Source organism: Oncorhynchus keta, unplaced genomic scaffold (assembly GCF_023373465.1).
Source record: "Oncorhynchus keta strain PuntledgeMale-10-30-2019 unplaced genomic scaffold, Oket_V2 Un_scaffold_14703_pilon_pilon, whole genome shotgun sequence".
In the NCBI taxonomy this organism is placed as follows: domain Eukaryota; kingdom Metazoa; phylum Chordata; class Actinopteri; order Salmoniformes; family Salmonidae; genus Oncorhynchus; species Oncorhynchus keta.
In genome coordinates, this window is record NW_026290792.1 from 185,087 (window position 1) to 192,500 (window position 7,414).

Here is a 7,414-nt window from a genome sequence, read left to right on the forward strand (position 1 = left end):
GCCCTCACTACAACCTGCCCCCATCCAGCCCTCACTACAACCTGCCCCCAGCCAGCCCTCACTACAACCTGCCCCCAGCCAGCCCTCACTACAACCTGCCCCCAGCCAGCCCTCACTACAACCTGCCCCCAGCCAGCCCTCACTACAACCTGCCCCCAGCCAGCCCTCACTACAACCTGCCCCCAGCCAGCCCTCCCTACAACCTGTCCCCAGCCCTCACTACAACCTGCCCCCAGCCAGCCCTCCCTCCTACCCCCCCCCAGCCCTCACTACAACCTGCCCCCAGCCAGCCCTCACTACAACCTGCCCCCAGCCAGCCCTCACTACAACCTGCCCCCAGCCAGCCCTCACTACAACCTGCCCCCAGCCAGCCCTCACTACAACCTGCCCCCCCAGCCCTCACTACAACCTGCCTCCAGCCAGCCCTCACTACAACCTGCCCCCAGCCAGCCCTCACTACAACCTGCCCCCAGCCAGCCCTCACTACAACCTGCCCCCAGCCAGCCCTCACTACAACCTGCCCCCCAGCCAGCCCTCACTACAACCTGCCCCCCAGCCAGCCCTCACTACAACCTGCCCCCAGCCAGCCCTCACTACAACCTGCCCCCAGCCAGCCCTCACTACAACCTGTCCCCAGCCCCCTCACTACAACCTGCCCCCAGCCAGCCCTCACTACAACCTGTCCCCAGCCCTCACTACAACCTGCCCCAGCCAGCCCTCACTACAACCTGCCCCCAGCCAGCCCTCACTACAACCTGCCCCCAGCCAGCCCTCACTACAACCTGTCCCCAGCCCTCACTACAACCTGCCCCCAGCCAGCCCTCACTACAACCTGCCCCCAGCCAGCCCTCACTACAACCTGCCCCCAGCCAGCCCTCACTACAACCTGCCCCCAGCCAGCCCTCACTACAACCTGCCCCCAGCCAGCCCTCACTACAACCTGCCCCCAGCCAGCCCTCACTACAACCTGCCCCCCAGCCAGCCCTCACTACAACCTGCCCCCAGCCAGCCCTCACTACAACCTGTCCCCAGCCAGCCCTCACTACAACCTGCCCCCAGCCAGCCCTCACTACAACCTGCCCCCAGCCAGCCCTCACTACAACCTGCCCCCAGCCAGCCCTCACTACAACCTGCCCCCAGCCAGCCCTCACTACAACCTGCCCCCAGCCAGCCCTCACTACAACCTGCCCCCAGCCAGCCCTCACTACAACCTGCCCCCAGCCAGCCCTCACTACAACCTGCCCCAGCCAGCCCTCACTACAACCTGCCCCCAGCCAGCCCTCACTACAACCTGCCCCCAGCCAGCCCTCACTACAACCTGCCCCCAGCCAGCCCTCACTACAACCTGCCCCCAGCCAGCCCTCACTACAACCTGCCCCCAGCCAGCCCTCACTACAACCTGTCCCCAGCCAGCCCTCACTACAACCTGCCCCCAGCCAGCCCTCACTACAACCTGCCCCCAGCCCTCACTACAACCTGCCCCCAGCCAGCCCTCACTACAACCTGCCCCCAGCCAGCCCTCACTACAACCTGCCCCAGCCCTCACTACAACCTGCCCCCAGCCAGCCCTCACTACAACCTGCCCTCAGCCAGCACTCACTACAACCTGCCCCCAGCCAGCCCTCACTACAACCTGCCCCCCAGCCCTCACTACAACCTGCCCTCAGCCAGCACTCACTACAACCTGCCCCCAGCCAGCCCTCACTACAACCTGCCCCCAGCCCTCACTACAACCTGCCCCCAGCCAGCCCTCACTACAACCTGTCCCCAGCCCTCACTACAACCTGCCCCCAGCCCTCACTACAACCTGCCCCCCAGCCAGCCCTCACTACAACCTGCCCCCCCAGCCAGCCCTCACTACAACCTGCCTCCAGCCAGCCCTCACTACAACCTGCCCCCCAGCCAGCCCTCACTACAACCTGCCCCCAGCCAGCCCTCACTACAACCTGCCCCCAGCCAGCCCTCACTACAAACTGCCCCCAGCCAGCCCTCACTACAACCTGCCCCCAGCCAGCCCTCACTACAACCTGCCCCCAGCCAGCCCTCTACCAGCTGGAAGTTGTCAAACAGCCCTTTGGATGACACAGGCCCTGGGCTGCACTATCACGCACCACTGCCCAGCCAGCCACTAACACAACCACCACTGCCCAGCCAGCCACTAACACAACCACCACTGCCCAGCCAGCCACTAACACAACCACCACTGCCCAGCCAGCCACTAACACAACCACCACTGCCCAGCCAGCCACTAACACAACCACCACTGCCCAGCCAGCCACTAACACAACCACCACTGCCCAGCCAGCCACTAACACAACCACCACTGCCCAGCCAGTCACTAACACAACCACCACTGCCCCCAGCCAGCCACTAACCCTGCCCAGCCAGTCAAGCCACCAGCCAGCCACTAACCCTGAACAGTCAAGCAACCACCAGCCAGCCACTAACCTGAACAGTCAACCACTGCCCAGTCACTAACCTGAACTCAAGCAGCCAGTCACTAACCCTGAACCCAGCCAGTCACTAACCCTGAACAGTCAAGCCCAGCCAGTCACTAACCCTGAACAGTCAGCAGAGCCAGTCACTAACCCTGAACAGTCAAGCAGAGCCAGTCACTAACCTGAACAGTCAAGCAGAGCCAGTCACTAACCCTGAACAGTCAAGCAGAGCCAGTCACTAACCCTGAACAGTCAAGCAGAGCCAGTCACTAACCCTGAACAGTCAAGCAGAGCCAGTCACTAACCCTGAACAGTCAAGCAGAGCCAGTCACTAACCCTGAACAGTCAAGCAGAGCCAGTCACTAACCCTGAACAGTCAAGCAGAGCCAGTCACTAACCCTGAACAGTCAAGCAGAGCCAGTCACTAACCCTGAACAGTCAAGCAGAGCCAGTCACTAACCTGAACAGTCAAGCAGAGCCAGTCACTAACCCTGAACAGTCAAGCAGAGCCAGTCACTAACCCTGAACAGTCAAGCAGAGCCAGTCACTAACCCTGAACAGTCAAGCAGAGCCAGTCACTAACCCTGAACAGTCAAGCAGAGCCAGTCACTAACCCTGAACAGTCAAGCAGAGCCAGTCACTAACCCTGAACAGTCAAGCAGAGCCAGTCACTAACCCTGAACAGTCAAGCAGAGCCAGTCACTAACCCTGAACAGTCAAGCAGAGCCAGTCACTAACCCTGAACAGTCAAGCAGAGCCAGTCACTAACCCTGAACAGTCAAGCAGAGCCAGTCACTAACCCTGAACAGTCAAGCAGAGCCAGTCACTAACCCTGAACAGTCAAGCAGAGCCAGTCACTAACCCTGAACAGTCAAGCAGAGCCAGTCACTAACCCTGAACAGTCAAGCAGAGCCAGTCACTAACCCTGAACAGTCAAGCAGAGCCAGTCACTAACCCTGAACAGTCAAGCAGAGCCAGTCACTAACCCTGAACAGTCAAGCAGAGCCAGTCACTAACCCTGAACAGTCAAGCAGAGCCAGTCACTAACCCTGAACAGTCAAGCAGAGCCAGTCACTAACCCTGAACAGTCAAGCAGAGCCAGTCACTAACCCTGAACAGTCAAGCAGAGCCAGTCACTAACCCTGAACAGTCAAGCAGAGCCAGTCACTAACCCTGAACAGTCAAGCAGAGCCAGTCACTAACCCTGAACAGTCAAGCAGAGCCAGTCACTAACCCTGAACAGTCAAGCAGAGCCAGTCACTAACCCTGAACAGTCAAGCAGAGCCAGTCACTAACCCTGAACAGTCAAGCAGAGCCAGCCGCTGGACAAGCTATTTTTCCTTCCATTAAACTGAATCTCATCCTGTGAAATAAGTAACGGCATATTAAAAGTCCCTCTGCAGACCTGGAAGAGTCCTATGGCTGCCATCGTGTTCTATTTGCAACTGATTGGTTGTCCAGGGTTGTTAATCTGTCACCGATTGGCTGGTGAACAAAGATGTTAAAAACGGATCAGAGAAGAGCTACTCTCTGATTAGCTAAGAAACAGTTGGTTGAGTGACTTACTGCTGCTATAGAGGTCCTATCACCACTCTCTTCTCATGGTGATGATGCTGCTATAGAGGTCCTATCACCACTCTCTTATCATTGTGATGATGATGCTGTTACAGAGGTCCTATCACCACTCTCTTCTCATTGTGATGATGATGCTGTTACAGAGGTCCTATCACCACTGTCTTCTCATTGTGGTGATGCTGTTATAGAGGTCCTATCACCACTCTCTTCTCATCATTGTGATGCTGTTACAAGAGGTCCTATCACCACTCTCTCATCATCATGGTGATGCTGTTACAGAGGTCCTATCACCACTCTCTCCTCATTGTGGTGATGCTGTTACAGAGGTCCTATCACCACTCTCTTATCATTGTGATGATGCTGTTACAGAGGTCCTATCACCACTCTCTTCTCATCATTGTGATGATGCTGTTACAAGAGGTCCTATCACCACTCTCTTCTCATTGTGATGATGCTGTTACAGAGGTCCTATCACCACTCTCTTCTCATTGTGATGCTGCTGTTACAGAGGTCCTATCACCACTCTCTTCTCATCATTGTGATGCTGTTACAAGAGGTCCCATCACCACTCTCTCATCATTGTGGTGATGCTGTTACAGAGGTCCTATCACCACTCTCTCATCATGGTGATGCTGTTACAGAGGTCCTATCACCACTCTCTCCTCATTGTGGTGATGCTGTTACAGAGGTCCTATCACCACTCTCTCATCATTGTGGTGATGCTGTTACAGAGGTCCTATCACCACTCTCTCATCATGGTGATGCTGTTACAGAGGTCCTATCACCACTCTCTCCTCATTGTGGTGATGCTGTTACAGAGGTCCTATCACCACTCTCTCATCATTGTGGTGATGCTGTTTCAGAGGTCCTATCACCACTCTCTCATCATGGTGATGCTGTTACAGAGGTCCTATCACCACTCTCTCATCATTGTGGTGATGCTGTAATAGAAGTCCTATCACCACTCTCTCATCATTGTGGTGATGCTGTAATAGAAGTCCTATCACCACTCTCTCATCATTGTGATGATGCTGTTACAGAGGTCCCATCACCACTCTCTTCTCATTGTGGTGATGATGCTGTTATAGAGGTCCTATCACCACTCTCTTCTCATTGTGGTGATGCTGTTACAGAGGTCCTATCACCACTCTCTTATCATTTTGATGCTGTTGTTACAGAGGTCCTATCACCACTCTCTCATCATTGTGATGCTGTTACAGAGGTCCTATCACCACTCTCTCATCATTGTGATGCTGTTACAGAGGTCATATCACCACTCTCTCATCATTGTGATGATGCTGTTACAGAGGTCCTATCACCCTCTCTTCTCATTGTGATGATGCTGTTACAGAGGTCCTAAAACAGGAGAGAAACATACATCACATGGAGATCTCACTTCAAAGTGCAACTGACCCGGATTTCTTAAATACTGTCAACTCTCTCCTCTCTCTTCTCTCTCTCCCCTCTCTTCTCTCTGACCCCTCTCTTCTCTCTCTCCCTCTCTCTCTCTCTCCCTCTCTTTCTCTCCCCTCTCTTCTCTCTCTTCCCTCTTCTCTCTCTCCCCTCTCTTCTCTCTCCCTCTCTTCTCTCTCTCCCTCTCTTCTCTCTCTCCCTCTCTTCTCTCTCTCCCTCTCTCTCTCCTCTCTTCTCCTCTCCCTCTCTCTCTCTCCCCTCTATTCTCTCTCTCCCTCTCTTCTCTCTCCCCTCTCTTCTCTCTCCTCTCTCTCTCTCCCCTCTCTTCTCTCTCTCCCTCTCTTCTCTCTCTCCCTCTCTTCTCTCTCTCCCTCTCTCTCTCTCTCTCTCCCCTCTCTTCTCTCTCCCTCTCTTCTCTCTCTCCCCTCTCTTCTCTCTCTCCCCTCTCTTCTCTCTCTCCCCTCTCTTCTCTCTCCCCTCTCTTCTCTCTCTCCCCTCTCTTCTCTCTCTCCCCTCTCTTCTCTCTCTCCCCTCTCTTCTCTCTCTCCCTCTATTCTCTCTCTCCCTCTCTTCTCTCTCTTCCCTCTTCTCTCTCTCCCCTCTCTTCTCTCTCCCCTCTCTTCTCTCTCCCCTCTCTTCTCTCTCTCCCTCTCTTCTCTCTCCCCCTCTCTTCTCTCTCTCCCTCTCTTCTCTCTCCCTCTCTTCTCTCTCTCCCTCTCTTCTCTCTCCCCTCTCTTCTCTCTCTCCCTCTCTCTTCTCTCTCTCCCTCTCTTCTCTCCCCTCTCTTCTCTCTCCCCTCTCTTCTCTCTCTCCCCTCTTCTCTCTCTCCCCTCTCTTCTCTCTCTCCCCTCTCTTCTCTCTCTCCCCTCTCTTCTCTCTCTCCCCTCTTCTCTCTCTCTCCCTCTCTTCTCTCTCTCCCCTCTCTTCTCTCTCTCCCCTCTCTTCTCTCTCTCCCCTCTTCTCTCTCTCCCCTATTCTCTCTCTCTCCCTCTCTTCTCTCTCTTCCCTCTTCTCTCTCTCCCCTCTTCTCTCTCTCCCCTCTCTTCTCTCTCCCCTCTCTTCTCTCTCTCCCCTCTTCTCTCTCTCCCCACTCTTCTCTCTCTCCCCTCTCTTCTCTCTCTCCCTCTCTTCTCTCTCTCCTCTCTTCTCTCTCTCCCCTCTCTTCTCTCTCTCCCTCTCTTCTCTCTCTCCCCGAAGATGATTGGCCGATCCATCTCACCAGATATGAACTCCACTAAGTTATTATTATTATTACATACCCCCCCACCCCCAGGTCAGGGGTCAACAGGTCAAACCCCTGAGCCCCAGTCAAAGGCCTGGAGGGTGGTCCCCTGGAGGGAGGAAGGGAGGGGTCCAATTTAACCTCCAGCAGAACAATAAACACCAGTTGATGAGGGAGGGGGTAGACAGTTCCCTCTTTGTAAAGTTAGTGGTCTCACTATTGTCTTCTTTAGGGGTGTGTGTTTATCAGAACTGGTTTAAACTCCAGCTTGTATAGGAGTTGGAGTTGTATAAGAGTTGGAGTTGTATAAGAGTTGGAGTTGTATAGGAGTTGGAGTTGTATAGGAGTTGGAGTTGTATAGGAGGTGTATAGGAGTTGTATAAGAGTTGGAGTTGTATAAGAGTTGGAGTTGTATAGGAGTTGGAGTTGTATAGGAGTTGGAGTTGTATAGGAGGTGTATAGGAGTTGTATAAGAGTTGGAGTTGTATAAGAGTTGGAGTTGTATAAGAGTTGGAGTTGTATAGGAGTTGGAGTTGTATAGGAGTTGGAGTTGTATAGGAGTTGGAGTTGTATAGGAGTTGGAGTTGTATAGGAGTTGGAGTTGTATAGGAGTTGGAGTTGTATAAGAGTTGGAGTTGTATAGGAGTTGGAGTTGTATAGGAGTTGGAGTTGTATAAGGAGTTGGAGTTGTATAGGAGTTGTATAGGAGTTGGAGTTGTATAGGAGTTGTATAGGAGTTGTATAAGAGTTGGAGTTGTATAAGAGC

At 54.0% G+C, this 7,414-nt stretch overlaps 1 protein-coding gene across 5 annotated transcripts in view; it reads right to left on the reverse strand.

Moving 5' to 3' along the window:
• Positions 1-7,414, reverse strand: part of LOC127927505 (myb-like protein Q) — a 65,054-nt gene that overhangs the window by 38,544 nt on the left and 19,096 nt on the right. The window lies entirely within an intron of this gene.